Below are 17,969 nucleotides of genomic sequence, written 5' to 3' on the forward strand. Positions count from 1 at the left end.
CTAGAAGGTTAGTACATTGGTAAATGCATAGGCAGGTAAATTGGTAAATGTATGAGTTACTACACTGGTAAATCCCTGGGTTAGTACAGTGACATTAAGGCAGTGAATGAAGCAAACTGCACATTAGCAACTAAACACAGAACCAAGCAAATTCAGTTCAAGATACTAGCAAATACATACAAGGCCGTCCACAACCTGTCCCCTCCCTACATCTCTGAGCTACTTTCCCAATACATCCCCATATGCAATCTCCGATCCTCACAGGATCTCCTTCTCTCCTCTCCTCTTATCACCTCTTCCCACAAGTGCCTCCAAGATTTCTCCTGTGCATCCCCCACACTCTGGAACTTGCTACCCCAACATATCAGACTCTCACCTACAGTGGAATCCTTCAAAAGAAACCTGAAAACCCACCTCTTCAGACAAGCCTACAACCAGTGACCCTGCTGCCTCTATACTGCAATGACCAGCATTACCCTCACCTACTGTGTCCTTCTCCCATACCATGTAGATTGTAAGACCTCACGGGCAGGGCCCTCTCTCCTTCTGTACCAGTTTGTAACTCGTCTTGTTCATACTTGGTTTATTTGTCTGTATTATGTATGTATACCCCTTTTCATATGTACCTCGCTATGGAATGAATGGTGCTTTAATAATAAATAATAATAATTTCTGCCAGAATGTGGTGAGGTCCAGCATAAGCAATGCTCAAAGAACAAATACTGTGAATCCCCTAAATAAAAGCAATAGAATAATATATGAAATTTAGTGAGATACATAAAGCATTGGAGATCCCAGACCCAAAAGGAGGTGGAACCCCATGCATATTGCTGCCTCCTGGTGCAACTTCGTCAGCTCTGCAGTGCTAATTGATTTTGCTCGATATATATATATATATATATATATATATATATGCATACAAGAAAGTGGCCTAAATATTGGTGTACGGGGGAGATGAAATAAAGTAGTAAATTGGAGCTCCTTGTTGTATAGTATCCAAGGGTCTTACTCCAGCAGCCCCATAGACAATGAATGAAGCTTAACCTTCTTTATTAATACGACAAGGACCACCATCCTTATGAACCCCCCCTCCCTACTGATCAGATACTTATACCCTATTCAAGTTTCTATCTTGGCATATCATTCAACTTTGCTTCCATTTGCAGCTTATCAGTAATGATCAGGCATCCCCTTTAATGGTGTTTCCCATTTAGTTGGAACTTGGTTAGGCATTCTCTGGAAGACAGTAAAAGCACAAGTTGTTATTTTTAAATGGTTCCTTAGGAGGGGAAATATTTTGCTGGTGATAAAATGTAGTCACATAACACCAGGTGCAAGGTCACATGGAGCATGTTGTATCCATAGATGCATAGGATGAAAGGCTATTTGTAAAATATAGACAACTAAAATTAAATTTATATATGAAATACATACAGACGTGGACAAAATTGTTGGTACCCTTTGGTCAATGAAAGAAAAAGTCACAATGGTCACAGAAATAACTTTAATCTGACAAAAGTAATAATAAATTAAAATTCTATAAATGTTAACCAATGAAAGTCAGACATTGTTTTTCAACCATGCTTCAACAGAATTATGTAAAAAAATAAACTCATGAAACAGGCATGGACAAAAATGATGGTACCCCTAGAAAACACAGAACATAATGTGACCAAAGGGACATGTTAATTCAAGGTGTGTCCACTAATTAGCATCACAGGTGTCTACAACCTTGTAATCAGCCATTGGGCCTATATATGGCTCCAGGTAATCACTGTGTTGTTTGGTGATATGGTGTGTACCACACTCGACATGGACCAGAGGAAGCAAAGGAAAGAGCTGTCTCAAGAGATCAGAAAGAAAATTATAGACAAGCATGTTAAAGGTAAAGGCTATAAGACCATCTCCAAGCAACTAGATGTTCCTGTGAGTACAGTTGCACATATTATTCATAAGTTTAAGATCCATGGGACTGTAGCCAACCTCCCTGGACGTGGCCGCAGGAGGAAAATTGATGACAAATCTAAGAGACGGATAATCCGAATGGTAACAAAAGAGCCTAGAAAGACTTCTAAAGAGATTCAAGGTGAACTTCATGCTCAAGGAACATCAGTGTCAGATCGCACCATCCGTCGTTGTTTGAGCCAAAGTGGACTACATGGGAGACGACCAAGGAGGACACCATTGTTGAAAACGAATCATAAAAAAGCAAGACTGGAATATGCCAAACTACATGTTGACAAGCCACAAAGCTTCTGGGAGAATGTCCTGTGGACAGATGAGACAAAAATCGAAGTTTTTGCCAAGGCACATCAGCTGTATGTTCACAGACGAAAAAATGAAGCATATCAAGAAAAGAACACTGTCCCTACTGTGAAACATGGAGGAGGCTCTGTTATGTTCTGGGGCTGCTTTGCTGCGTCTGGCACAGGGTGTCTTGAATCTGTGCAGGGTACAATGAAATCTCAAGACTATCAAGGAATTCTAGAGAGAAATGTACTAGCCAGTGTCAGAAAGCTTGGTCTCAGTCGCAGGTCATGGGTCTTGCAACAGGACAATGACCCAAAACACACCGCTAAAAACACCCAAGAATGGCTAAGAGGAAAAAATTGGACTATTCTAAAGTGGCCTTCTATGAGCCCTGACCTCAATCCTATTGAGCATCTTTGGAAGGAGCTGAAACATGCAGTCTGGAAAAGGCACCCTTCAAACCGGACACAACTGGAGCAGTTTGCTCATGAGGAGTGGGCCAAAATACCTGCTGAGAGGTGCAGATGTCTCATTGACAGTTACAGGAAGCGTTTGATTGCAGTGATTGCCTCAAAAGGTTGCGCAACAAAATATTAAGTTAGGGGTACCATCATTTTTGTCCATGCCTGTTTCATGAGTTTATTTTTTTACATAATTCTGTTGAAGCATGGTTGAAAAACAATGTCTGACTTTCATTGGTTAACATTTATAGAATTTTAATTTATTATTACTTTTGTCAGATTAAAGTTATTTCTGTGACCATTGTGACTTTTTCTTTCATTGACCAAAGGGTACCAACAATTTTGTCCACGTCTGTATGTGCAGTTATTAAGCCATATGTCTAGAATATAGGATCTGAGAGCTGCAGGACACCAGATTATGATGAAAGCGTTGTACTGACATCTGCTGTTCCCAGGAGAAAACTCCCTTCAGAAGAAAATCATTCTTGAACCATGTTTCATTTTTCACTATATCAAGATCAGGGTTGCCAACCGTCCAGAAATTTCTGGACAGACTGTAAAAAAAAAATAGAAGTGTCATGGAATTTTTTGAGTCTGGTGGTATATGACTAGATTATTTTGATGGTAATTATCATCATTTTACAACAGACAGTAAATGCTGGTAATGAGTTCCTATCAGTATATTGAGCTATAGACGTGGATTACTTATAATCTATATCATTCCTTAGGGTTTTCCAATTTGTCAGTAAAATATGTTGGTTGTACATGATTTTGGGATAAGTTATAAAAAAAAAAGAAAAATTCTTTTTGGCAACCTTGATCAAGATGCGCAAAATATGGCTCATATTACACAATGTGTACCTATCCGTGTGCAGAAGTAGCAGTCACACCCATGCCATTGTGTCTTTGGGCTCAAAGGCCCTTTGCCTTTGCAAATGCTAGGTGTGGAGCCCTATAGCAGACAGTGCATTGGGGCCCAGGGCCTTTACTTTAGGCTCGTATTAGGCCAATCTAGTCTGAATGGTCATCCATCATTCCACTATCTTACTATTGGAAAACTAGAGATCTTGTTGGCAAAAATAATTCAACCTAAATAAACATACATACGTAAACAACATTAAAAAAAAATGAACACCTGGATATAAAAGTTGTAATCAATGTTAATTGTTCTAAACCAGTTAAAGTTTATAGGACTATTTTTGGCCGTTTTCACAGCCAGACATTGGTCGGTAAAATCAGGTACACTATGTCAGGAAGGGCCTTCAGGTGTTAAAATAGAAAATGAAATGCTCCACTTGCAAACGCAGGAACACTCACTCCTCGCTGGAGGCAGTAGGACCTGACGCTCCTAGCCTGGTGATGTCACATGATCATGCTGGGAGTGTCAGGTACTACTGCCTCCAGTGCAGAGCGAATGTTCCTGCAATTTTTTTTCCATTGCTGGCATTACCGCCTTTTTTTTAACAGAACTTAATGGCTTTTTTTTTAACAGAACTGATGTAAAACAGCCATTTTAAATGGATAAACGACCAGAAAATGGACTGCTCACACTGATGCAAAATGGCTATAAAAGCTGACAGTTTATCTGTTTTTTATTCTATTCGTAATTCTATTTGGCCCTGATTCACAAATTGGGGTGATACACCATTGTTTGTGGTGTCTCCACATTGATTAATAGATTAGCAGGATTGTTTTTTTGTTTTGTTTTATGTTCTTCTGATGGATCAGAAAAACAGAAACATAAACAGTAATGTTAACACAGCCTAAGTACCACTGCTGCTGCCGCCCTTCCCCACTCTGTCATGGGGCCATTTTTCCTCATGGTTACTGCCACTGCTACTGCTTCTGCCATCGTCCCCACTCTGTCATTGGGCCACTACTGTCACTTCCACCTTCCCCACTCTGTCATGGGGCCACTATTTCCATTGCTGCCACTCTGTCACGGCGCCACCTTTGTCACAGCTACTGTCACCGTCCCCTTCTCTGTCATGGGGCCATTACTGCCGCTGCCACTGTCCCCACTCTTACATAGAGAAAGGAGATCACGGTGCACGGATGTAGACTGCCAATAAATGTAATATTTTATTCCATCCAATTATGTCAACCGCAAAGATGGCCAACGTTTCGGTCCTTCCTGGACCTTGTTCACAGCCTATAAATACTGTATATAATATATACAGTGTTGAGTCTGACCCATAAGTATAAAAGTATGAATCTCAGTACAAATTGGGGAAAAGAGAAAATAAAAATACAAATAAATGTCATAAACAGTATGAGATGCATACATATTATATAAACAGAGATCTGTATCCATAGGTAGAAAATCCAATATGTACAAGTCACCAGAAGAGGCTAGGATATATCCAGAAACCATATTTTACATTGTACGGTATGTTTAGGTTATATCAGTTAAGCTATCCTTGTCAATAGGCAGCAATGAATATCAAGAGCAATTGTCAATATCAAAGACACAATATTACCTATAGGAAGTTTAGGTTATATCAGTAGCTATAAATATCAATAGGAAACAATGCATATCAGGAGCAGAGACACAATATTACCTATCGGAAGTTTAGGTGCCGTTTATATGCAGAGATAAGTAGTAGCTTATGCAAAATAGGCGCAGAGCACATACCTAGAGTGTAGCAGAGTAATGGAGGTGGATGGCGTCTAGGGCATGCTAGTGCGCATGTCCCGCTTATGAAAGATGCAGGCGATGTGACAGGAGCATCTGATGTCAGATGTCTGACGTCAGAGAGAGCGCGCACATGCGTGGTAGCCAACTGAAGATGAAGTGTGGATTTAGGTGATAGGGCGGGTCCTCGGGAGTCAGCCTATGATGTCAGGGTAAGCGTGCGCATGCACAGATACTAAGTATGGGCAAACCCATCGCGATCGATGCCCTTACTTGAATTGTAAGTGAAAAAAAAGTGTGTTTTCTACTAATTGTTGTTTATCTATGTAGTAGAACAAGTAAATCTATCTAGGTAGATAAATTGGAACCAGAGACGTGCAAAAATTTGTAACAAGAAAAATTAACAAGCATATATGTGAAAAGAAATCACAAATACAATTACAACAGACATTACAAAACCTGCACAATGAATATACAAAATGAAAAATTCAAGACACATATGACGGATACCCAGCATTATATTTAGAAAGAGGTGAGTCTAAATGTGTGTATAAATTAGTATATATTAGTAGACGGTTAGTATTAGGAATTATTATAAACTAAGGAGTAATATCTGTACCTCATTGCTGCTATCATCTAGCCTGTTGAGAGAAAAGGCGAAAGAATCGCAATTAGTAACAAGGCTTAAATTAAATCACCAGATCAAAGTCACGGTTGAGGCCCATTGGTGCCACGGTTTTGAGCCTGTGGATCCAATAGGCCTCCCGTTTCCTTAATAGAAGTTTTCGATTGCCACCCCTCCATGGAATTGGAACTTGTTCCAAAATTTTAAATTTCAATTGACTGATGTGGTGTTTATTATTAATGAAGTGTTGGGGTATAGAGAGCTCAGATTTTTACATCACATATACGACTTGTGTTTACAAATGCGGTCTCGCTCACATTGGGAAGTCTCCCCAACGTATGCGAGATCGCATGGGCACTTGATCAAATAGACAACAAAAGATGAAGCACAACTGTATTGTCCCCATATTTGGTATATTTTACCTGATAGGGGATGAGTAAATGTGTCATCTCTCATAACGTTTTTGCATTGTGCGCAATTTAAGCATGGAAATGTACCTGTTTTTGGTGGGGCCAGTGTGGTCTGTTTGGATAGAGTTTTAAAAGAACCTATATCAGCCTTGACTAGCGTGTCACGTAAAGTCCTAGGGCGCTTGTAGCGCACCCTTATTGGGTTCATAAATTCCGGTATATTAGGATAAAACTTATTAAGAAGAGGCCAGTGTTTCTGAATAATTTGTTGTATTTTTTACGTAAACGGATGGTAAGTGACCACCAAAGGTAAACTTCTAGCTCTAGTCTCTTCCTGAAGGAGTAAGTTACTTGGATAACCTCTATCCTCAACTTTTTTAACCATTTCAGATAGACAGAGTCCTTTTTTGTGTGGGTCACTTACTATTTTGTAAACCCTAGAGAATTGTGACCTAGGAAGTGATTTTTTTGTGTTCTTGGGGTGGCAGCTAGAATAAAGTAATAGAGTATTCCTGTGGGCTTGGTAAAAAGATCCGTACTCAGTTCCCCGTTGACATTTTTATTACTGTGGTGTACATAAAAAGTCCGGACCGCGCGTGTCAAAAATAAAAGGTATAAAACAGAATTTTTTCTTTCTTTTTCTTCCTCCCTTCAAAAAGTAACCGAGGTCTGCAGATAATTTAAAAAAAAAACTATAGAAGTGTATGATACAACCATCCCCATGTGAATTAGGATTAAGAGCACTGCGGTATTTCCCCATTGAGAACTAATGGATACAAGCACTGGGTTAAATGGTAGAGAAAATAGAGGAGGCGTTTAGAGCAACACATCAGGTGCTCGTTTAATGCTCACCTACCAAATAAAAGAGAAGGGGGAGGGAAAGATGATGTGTGCCCCTGACGAAGCTCAAGGAGCGAAACCTGGGTCGGGCAAGGAGTAAAGACGCTGGGATTTTTATGCGATTTTAAGTGCATGTTTGTAAGTATGTACTAATAAACCTTTTTAAAATAGCTATCAGAGCTTCACTATGGTGGGAGCAACTTGTATCCACAGAAAATTGTGAACTTAAAGAAGTTGAGAATCCCAGTAGACTCACCAGGCATATGCTGTAATCAAGCCCGTGGTTGAACCCTGTGTAGCAGTGTGTGAACGTGCACCTTCCCTGCGGAGAACCAACTAAACTGCAGAGGAAACCTGTGATACGCTCGATATTGAAGGAGTGTCGTGTAAGTACAACCTGTGTATCACAGGGCAGAACAACCATACGGATCTACACTATTGTTTTTCTTTGTAAGTTGCAGGATATCCATTAATAGGAGATCTGCAGACCTCGGTTACTTTTTGAAGGGAGGAAGAAAAAGAAAGAAAAAATTCTGTTTTATACCTTTTATTTATGACACGCGCGGTCCGGACTTTTTATGTACATTCCTTGAAAGTGTAATCTACCCCACAACACTCCACGGACCTGCAGCATTTTGCGGACTGGTGATTAAGTATATTCTTTTACTTTATTACTGTGGTGTCTAAAAAATGTATATTGGATGTATCTATATGGACCGTAAATTGAAGCTCTCTGTCAATATTATTGAGATATGCAAAAAAAGTGTTGAGATTGTCTGTCACCTGTCCAAATGCAGAAGATATCATCAATATATCTGCGCCAAACTAGTGCATGTGCCTTAAATAGATTATTTGGATATATTTGATCCTCCTCGATTTTGGCCATGAACAGGTGAGCGTAGGGAGGGGCCACATTGGCCCCCATTGCGGTCCCCTTCTTTTGTTTGAAATAATCATTACCAAACAAAGAAGTTTTTTTGTAGAGAACAAAATGAAGCAATTTAATACAGAAAGATTGCTGTGCTGTGGATAGGGAACAGGTAGATACAAATAAGGTAACAGCTTGTATTCCTTTGGCATGTGAAATAGAGGTGTAAAGACTGTCAACATCCATTGTCACTAAAAAGGCATCAGGGGAAATCTGTTTAAGTGTAGAAATCATCTGAAGGAATTGCGATGTGTCCAAAAGATAAGATTTGGTTTTCAATAAAGATTGAAAGTGGCGCTAAAATAGAATTTGTGGATGCTACTATTGGGCATCCAGATGGCTCTCAAAGGTTTTTGTGAATTTTAGGTAGGGTATATAGAACCGGTGTAATGGAGTGTTCGTTATGTAGAAAAATAGCAGTTGCCTTATCAATAGTACCTTCAGAGAGGTAAAAGTCCAGGAAGGAGTCAATTTATTTTCCTATTTTATGGGTAGGGTTTATGTTTGTAAGTTCAAAAGTATCTGTGTCAGCTAGTTGCTGTCTGATCTCGTTTATATAGTATGATGTATCCATTACTACAATGGCGGGTTTGATCGTGATAGATTTGTCATTTTTTTATGTTAGAAGTTCCAAGGATTCAACGTTAGAGAGGGTAGACTGAGAGGGATATTCCCCTCTTTTAAAATAATTAATATTTGCTTGTATTTCTTTAGCAACAAAATTAATAAAGGTCTCAATTCCATGATGTGTTTTGGGGGGCATAAAACTAATTTTGTTCTTTAAGCCTAAGTGTGAAATTGACATGGTACTGGGAGAAATAGATACAATGGGTGTATCATGATCACGTGGTTGTGAAAAATGTGCTTTGAGGCATAATGACCTATAGAATCGGTTTAAAAGAAACCTGTCACCAAGATTTTGTCTATAGAGCTGAGGTCATGGGTTGCTAGATCGCCTCTAGCACATCCGCAATACCTAGTCCCCATAGCTCTGTGTGCTTTTATTGTGTAAAAAAAAAGATTTGATACATATTAGTTTTTTCATACACAATCGGCTTGGTGGTGCACCTCTTCTGCTTACACCAGCCCTATCTTATTAATCTTAATCTTTATTTATTCTGTTTATTCTGTTTCACCCGTATTTGGCTTTCTGTTGTGGGTCTCCTGCGACACTGTTCCCCTTTTCCATACACATCCCTCTTATTTGCTCATTTCTACATGGCTGCTTGGGCTTCCCGCTATTTATATGTGCTTACCTGGCCGGGATTGCATACTTGCAGTACGCTGGCTGAGGGAGGAGGAGCCATTCACTACTTCTTGCTTGTGGGCCAATGAGAAGGCTGCAATATCTTTGTCTGAGCTTAGCAACATCCCTAGCAACCAATAGGAAAGTTGCCTAGCCCTTACTAAATAGGAAACTCCCCAGCAGCCATTTTCTGCTGTTTTTGCAGTTCTGAGAGAGAGAGAGAGAGAGAGAGAGCAGTATCACTGATGTGCTCTGTGCTTTGCTGAGTCATCTGGATCCTTATTCAATTACATTAGATAGTTAGCTCTTATATATATAATACAGATAGTTAGTGGGAGATAGTGTAGGTTAGATAGTGATATAGTGTAGCAGACAGGTTCTAGTGCAGGGTGTTAGGTAGTGTGATAGGAATTACTGTACTGTGCATTTATTTTCTCCAGTCTCACGAAACTTCTAGCAGCTTGGAAAATGTATCAAAAGTGAGCCACACCTGTATTGCGCGTGCAATATGCGCATATTACATTGACGATTTTCGCAATCAAGAAAATGACTGGAGATCACAAATTCTAGAATTTGTGAATTTATGGAGAATATTAAGCCAAAAATGTGTGAAATATCGTGAAAATGAATATTGCCTATGCTGCTCATCACTAGTCTTTATAATAGGCTTGTAGGTATTTATAGCACTCTGTTACTAGTGTATGCCACATTATTATGCTCCATAGATGAAATCACCGCCGTCCAATCGGACATTTGAACTCTACAGTCTAATACTAGAGTGCAATCTTTATTAGGTAGCAAGTATGTGCCACTACCGAGCACATGGTATCCAATATTAATTAGAGTTAGCACTCTATTTATAGGGTTATAGGGACTTTATTGATGTACCAGAGAGTGCAGTCAGATTTTGGATGATATTACTGTTGCCTTCGGTTTCTCTGACTTGCATTCCCTTACGTTCCCTAGTGAGTACTCTGGTTTTTACCAATACCTGAGGATCCCATCATTACCCTAATGTTGTCCTCCTGGTGTTATTTTGTTTGGAAGACTTTGTATGTTTGTCAATAGCCCGTACCCGGGTGCCACCCTATTTTTATTAACGATTACCAATAAAGATTTATTATTTTTATTCTTAGCGTCTTTACAGGCAGTGATACATTCTTATTAGTAGATGTACACCCTTTTATTTGTTTAACGTGAATCTATTTTGGGGTACAAATAACTTTTTGATCGCTTTTTATTTCATTTTTTGTGAGGTGAGGTGGGCAAAAATTTTAATTCTGTCAGTGTTTTTTTTATTTTTCATGGAGTTCTCCATGCAGGATATATGATATGATAATTTTTTTCTGTGGGTCAATATGGTTATGGAACCAAATTTATATAGTTTTTTCATGTTTTGCTACTTTGCCAGAATAAAGTCACTTTTTAAATTCAAAATACATTATTTTTTGCATCGTCATATACTAACATCCATAACATTTTTAGTTTTCTGCCAGTGTTGCTGTCTCAGGTCTTTTTTTTTTGCAGGAGAGAAAGTATTATTTTTTGGTACAATTTTGGGGTACATATGACTTTTTTGATGGCTTTTTGTTTCATCTTTTGGGAGGCGAGGAGAGCAAAAATTGCAATTCTGTCAGTGTTTTTATTGTTATCTTTTATGCTGTATATATTATATTATGGCGATACCAAATTTATATAGTTTTTTCATGTTTTATCTCAGACCTTTGCTGAATAAAATCACTTTTTTAATTAAAAATAAGTTATATTTCGCATTGCCAAATCCTAACATCCGTAATATTTTTATTTTACGCCTACGTAGCTATGTAGGGCCTTGTTTTTTGCAGGGTGGGCTACAGTTTTTATTGGTTCCATTCTGAGATACATATGACTTTTTATAACTTATTATATTTTTGGGAGATGAGGTGACAAAAACAGCAATTCTGTCATTGTTTTTTTATTTTTTTACAGTGTTCACCGTGTGGGATAAATAGCATGATCCACTTATATCGTTATGGATGTAGTGATACCAATTATGTGTAGTTTATTTTATTTTTGTACATTTTTAATTAATTATAAATGAGTGGATATGGGAAAAAGCTATTTTTTTTATACTTTTTTTTGTATCAAGTCCCACTTGGATCATGAAGATCCAATGGGCCTTATGTCTGTACAACACTCTGCAATAGTGATCTATTGCAGACTATCATACTCTCGAATGTACACTGACATTTAGCCTGATCAGACCCTGGCAGACTTCGGTACATGGCAACAGAAAACAGAAGAAAAGAGCTTAGAGTACCATTAATTTAGAAAAATATATACGTTTTTATTGAATACATGATAAAAAACACACATATGATGAATGCCAAGGACAGGGTAAGGGAGCAGAGGAAAAGAAAACGAGCGCCATCCTGGATGGACACACTGGTCACAAGAGATAATATTCTATCAATATGGTTACTGTAAATATGGGAAAAAGACAAATAATAGTGTATGGTACAATGACCAACCCATAGATGCAGACCTGAAAAATAATAAATTGTGAACGGTGAGTGGAGATCAAAAAATGGTCAAACGGCCATGGCTATAGTGCATAATGAATAAATGGTACAAAAAACATGGATCATGCAGAGTGTAGACTATGTACCAAAAGATCAGCAATGATGGACCAGGCGAAAATAGCTCAGCGTTGGCAGCACATAGCCATGGCTGGGAGCCAGTGATCAAACACTCACCGATATAGGACCAGTTGTGAACAGAAAACCAGGATGGCGCTACCCCAACGCGCGTTTCGGCGTGCCTTCGTCAGGGGGTAGCGCCATCACTGCGGACCAGGTATTTTATGTCTCCCTCAGCCAATGAAAAGAGCAGCACTAACTCGTCTCCAGGTGTGTTGGTGAGGTGGCGCGCGCAGTCCGCATACGGTCACTTCCGGCAATCCCACGGCCGGCGTCCCGCCGACACGCCCATATCACCTGACACAGTCACATGATCGGGCGGCATGACGTCCGGACGCGCGGGCGTGAGACGCCGCAGGTGGCGACGGACGGCGCGCGCACGCAACACAGAAGGGGAGGAGGGACGGGACATCAGTGCCTCAATAGAAAATGTAATGCGCAGAATTTAGAAGCAACACATATGCTGGCATATCAAATTATACAATTTTATGAATAGCCCTGCATTCGCTCATCGTAGGTATACACATATAAAGATGACAACATACGTTTTTACAAGTAATGTAACAAATGTAAATCTCATGATTGCATATAGATAAATTTGTAATACTGTAAATACTAAATATATTCATAATAGACACATGTATGTACACTTTCATCAAATGTGACAAATTCATCAGATGTGACATAGCATAGATATATAAATATATGAATATATAATTCATTAGCATGATAGACGAAATTGGGATATAAGGAACAAGGGACACATCCCAGTTAGGATAATGCCAACAATAATTAAATAGAGGGAATGGAAATTCATACATAAACTATAAAATGGATTCCGGCAAAAGACATGCGTGAAGGATAAACATGATTAAAAATATGTAATAAACTTTGAGAAGACAACCATATTGATACCCATGATAATGAAATGCATAATGGTGAAGATAAATAAATATATAAATATTGGATATACAATAGAGATCTATATACATAAGTGGAACAAGATACAAGGTCATATGGACCAATCAAAAGGATTCAATGAAGAAAATTAAATGAAGTGCCAAAAAAGTTTACATGCCATTTGAAAAATTATGTTCAAAAATGGCCTTGAAAATGGAGGTGCATGTGAAGTGCTGGTGCATGGATGTGAGGAGGTGAGAAGGTGAAAAAAATAATAAAAAATGTGTGGGGGGGAAAATGGGTGAAGATAAGGTACGAAAGACATAGGTTGTCAAATAGATGGATGATCCCAAGATCCGTAAACACATGAAAGTACTTAATTGACATCCATAATTAAATCATGATATCAAATAGGTTGATCAACAATGGCGTAGCTGGGCTTCTGAGAAGATGGCCACCAGAATCCAATATTGCTTCGAATCAAGAAATAATAAGGCAGAGGTCCCTAAAAAGCGATGTAAAAGTGCTGTAGAGGGAGACAAGAAAAAAGTATAAAAGAATAAAAAAGTTAATAAAATTTGTGGATGAATAACACACATGCTGTTAAAAGAAAATTGGGTCCGCAAACGTGGGCCCAGCGGCTACAAAAAAGCAGAGAAACCCAGATTTTCATTTAGGCCCCCGGGACGTAATGTCCCGAGGGTCCAAATCCAGCGGCTTTCACACTGAGCTAGCCTCTTGGATACACATCCCGCACGAAGGTCCACCTGAATACAATCAATCCCCTTGATTTTGAGGAATTTCGGGTTACATGAGTGGAATTCCCTGAAATGCCTTGCAATCGGTTTAAGAACCTCACCATCCTTTTGTTCTTGTGCATTTAGGATATCCCTCACATGCTCCCTCACACGGACGCGGAGTTCTCGTGTCGTAAGGCCTACATAGATCTTAGGACAAGGACAGTAGGCGTAATAGACTACTCGTGTGCTGGAGCATGTGAGGGTATGGTTAATCCTAAATGTTTTGGTGCCCGAGGAGTCTGTGAAGTCAGAGGACCGCTCCATGTTAGGGCATGCAGAGCATTTGCCACACGGTCTGAAACCAGTCTTGGGACTGCCCTGTCCGAAAAACAGGGGGGGAGGGTTGGTTGAAGATAACCTCTGACTAAATTATCACGCAGGGTGTTGGCCCTGCGAGCTGTGACCAAAGGTCGTGGAGGTAAAAGTCTTTCCAAGACCGGGTCAGTCAATAGGATCGGCCAATGTGAGGCTAGACAATTCCTCATTTCATCCCATTGGGAGTGATATTTGCTTATAAAGCGGATCCTATTGTCAGGTGTCTTATCTCCCTTTGTTTGGAGAAGTTGAGCCTGTCCCTGCAGCTTGGCCCGCCGGTATGCCTTTTTGATAGAGCGGTGACTGTAGCCTCTCCTGAGGAAACGGTCCTTCAACTCACCGGCTCGCCTCTCAAAAGTAGCATCGTCGGAGCATATCCGGCGGATGCGTAAGAATTGGCCGATGGGAATGGCGGAGATGGTATTCCTAGGGTGTAGGGAGGTTGCGTGCAGGTAGGAATTAACGGCTGTCTCCTTGCGGAAGACATCAGTTCCGATCTGTCCATCGCGATTTCTAAAGACGGACACATCCAGAAAATCCACCCTATATTTATGGTGTGTATACGTTAATTTAATATTCCTGGAGTTCGTATTAAGGAGCTTGAAAAAATCATGGAGTTGTTCTTCCGTACCCTGCCAGATCATGAAGACGTCGTCAATGTACCGCGCCCATAGAATGGCGCGGTCCATGACGACGTGTCCGTCTGACAGGAAGAGGTCCCTCTCCCACAGCCCCAGGAACAGATTGGCATATGCAGGTGCACAGGCTGCTCCCATTGCTGTTCCCTGGAGCTGTAGGAAGAAGGACCCGTTAAAGGAGAAAAAGTTCCGTGTGAGTACAAACCTCAAAAGCTGCAGCAAAAATGAGGAGAACTCCTTGGGTAAGTTGCTGGCGGATAGAAAAAATTCCACTGCCCTTAACCCATCCACATGTTGAATGCTGGTGTAAAGAGATTCAACATCACATGTCACCATGATATTGTCATCCTCAAGTGTGATTCCCTGTATCCTTTTCAGGAAATCAGATGTATCCCTGACATGGGATGGTAGGGTCTCTACAAGGGGTTTCAAGTGAAAATCCAGCAGTTTACACACACCCTCAACCATACTGTTACACCCAGAGATAATGGGCCTACCTGGGGGCACAGATGTGTTCTTATGAACCTTCGGCAGAAGGTATAAGGTAGGAATGGCGGGTTCCTGGACAATAAGAGCCTCGTATAATTTCTTGGAGATAATATTCTTCTCTAGACCCATATCCAGGAGTTTCATCAATTCATTACTGTAAGAGATGGAGGGGTTAAACGTTAATTTTTGGTAACAGACTGGGTCATTCAGCTGTCGATAAGCCTCCGCCAGATACATCCTCCGAGGCCAGATCACCAAATTTCCCCCCTTGTCAGCCGGCTTATAGACAACGTCTTTGATGTTTTTTATCTTGCCAAGGCTGTGTCGTTGATCCTTATTCAAGTTGTCATATCGTATTGACAGAGGTATCTGTTTAAAATCTCTACTAACAGCCTTGACAAAAAGGTCTATAGCCGGACATAATGACAAGGGGGGAAACTTGGTGGATCTTTTTCTGATCTCAGAGGGTATCAAATCAGTAACATTGGCGGTTGGTCCCTCTTGTTCCGCCAATAAATCCTCCAACACACGTAAAGCCCGTTGCTCATCCTCGGTATTAAGGGTTCCCGTGGAGTCACCTCTAGCATGCCACCTCTTCATCATTAGGGACCGCCCAAAAAGATGTAAATCCTTAATAGCAGTGAAGCAATCAAAACCGCAACTGGGTGCATATGACAAGCCCTTCTCCAAAAGGGAGACATCTGTCCTAGAGAGGGCATGACCAGATAGGTTAATTACCTTAGGCTCGTTATACGGTGGTTTCGTAATCACGGTAGATTCCAGTTGTCTCTTTCCACCGGGGCCATTTCCATGCTCCATTTTTCTTTTATTGCGGGTAAGGCGAGTAGGGTTGATGTCCTGTGTCTGGGAGTCCCCAGTAGAAGATACGGAGGACATTGAGGAAGATCTGCTGCGTGACCGGTTCTTATGTCTATGGTTACCAGCTTCCTTATTTTTCCATTTATAGACACGGTTTTGTTGTAAATCGTTATTATCCCTGGAGAATTTCTGTATTTTGGTTCCCTGTATCTCCTTTTCCCAAATCGGGTATTGAATGTTTAGATGTTCTTGAAAACTTTTCAAATTTTCAGCGCTGCAATTACTGGATAGACTCGCCTGGAGGGAATCAATATCATTATCTATTTGTTCAAGGCTCTTTTTGTCATGGCCAATCAACAGCTCAATAAATTTAAAGGAGCTTTGATTGCAGATCTCCTCCCATTTAGAGGAGAAGGTGTCATCCTCAATGGGAAATGACGGGAAGACCTGTATCCTTAGGCCGCGCGGTATGAGGCCTCTCTGGAGGTACCTTTCCAGGAAGGCCTTGTTCCACCACGTCCGTGCCCTCTTGTGTAGCAGCCGCTGGAGTGAAGCCTGGGTCTCCTTAATCGTGCCACTGCTGGGACCACCCGCTGCTCCCTCATCCCTGAAAACAGCATCGAGTTGGGATAACCAAGATAGTTCCCTGGCTTTATAATCCATTTTTATGCGGGTCAGACTGTATTCAGGTGGACCTCCGTGCGGGATGTGTATCTAAAAGGCTAGCTCAGTGTGAAAGCCGCTGGATTTGGACCCTCGGGACATTACGTCCCGAGGGTCTAAATGAAAATCTGGGATTCTCTGCTTTTTTGTAACCGCTGGGCCCACGTTTGTGGACCCAATTTTCTTTTAACAGCATGTGTGTTATTTATCCACAAATTTTATTAACTTTCTTATTCTTTTATCTATTCTCTTGTCTTCCTCTACAGCACTTTTACATCGCTTTGCAGGGACGTCTGCCTCATTATTCTTCTATTCGAAGTAATATTGGATTTTGTTGTTGTGGCTGTCCATCTTTTCAGAAGCCCAGCTACGCCATTGTCGATCAACCCATTTGATATTATGATTCAATTATGGATGTCAATTAAGTACTTTCATGTGTCTATGGATCTCGGATCATCTATCTATTTGACAACCTATGTTCTTCAGTACCTTATTTTCACCCATTTCCCCCCTTCACACTTTTTATTATTTTCTTCACCATTCTTCACCTCCTCACATCCATGCACCAGCACTTCACATGCACCTTCATTCTCAAGGCCATTATTGAATATAATTCTCAAATGGCATGTAAACTGTTTTGGCACTTTATCTAGTTTCCTTATTGAATCCTTCTGATTGGTCCATATGACCTTGTATCTTGTCTTATTTATGTATATAGATTTCTATTGTATATTTAATATTTATATATTTATTTATTTTCACTATCATGCATTTCATTATCATGGGTATCAATATGGTTGTCTTTTCTAAGTTTATTACCTATTTTTAATCATGTTTATTCTTCACGCATGTTTTTTGCCGGAATCCACTCTATAGTTGATGTATGAATTTTCTATTTCCTCTATTTAATTATTGTTGGCATTATCCTAACTGGGATGTGTCCCTTGTTGCCTATATCCCAATTTCGTCTATCATGCTAATGAATTATATATTCATATATTTATATATCTATGCTATGTCACATCTGATGAAATTGTCACATTTGATGAAAGTGTACATACATGTGTCTATTATGAATATATTCAGTATTTACAGTATTAAAAATCTATTTATATGTAATCATGAGATTTACATTATGTTACATTACTTGTAAAAACGTATGTTGTCATCTTTATATGTGTATACCTACGATGAGCGAATGCAGGGCTATTCATAAAATTGTATAATTTGATATGCCAGCATATGTGTGTTTCTAAATTCTGCGCATTACAT

The 17,969-nt window shown here is 39.9% G+C and overlaps 1 long non-coding RNA gene across 1 annotated transcript; it reads right to left on the minus strand.

The window, feature by feature from the left end:
- Positions 1–557: 557 nt before the first annotated feature.
- Positions 558–9,579, minus strand: LOC122938987. The gene is made up of 3 exons (XR_006390074.1): positions 9,406–9,579; positions 5,966–5,987; positions 558–1,236 (listed from the first exon to the last, which is right to left on the minus strand). It is a non-coding gene; the product is annotated as an uncharacterized LOC122938987 (long non-coding RNA).
- Between the last annotated feature and the right edge of the window lie 8,390 nt (positions 9,580–17,969).

This window comes from Bufo gargarizans, chromosome 5 (genome assembly GCF_014858855.1).
Source record: "Bufo gargarizans isolate SCDJY-AF-19 chromosome 5, ASM1485885v1, whole genome shotgun sequence".
NCBI classification, from domain to species: domain Eukaryota; kingdom Metazoa; phylum Chordata; class Amphibia; order Anura; family Bufonidae; genus Bufo; species Bufo gargarizans.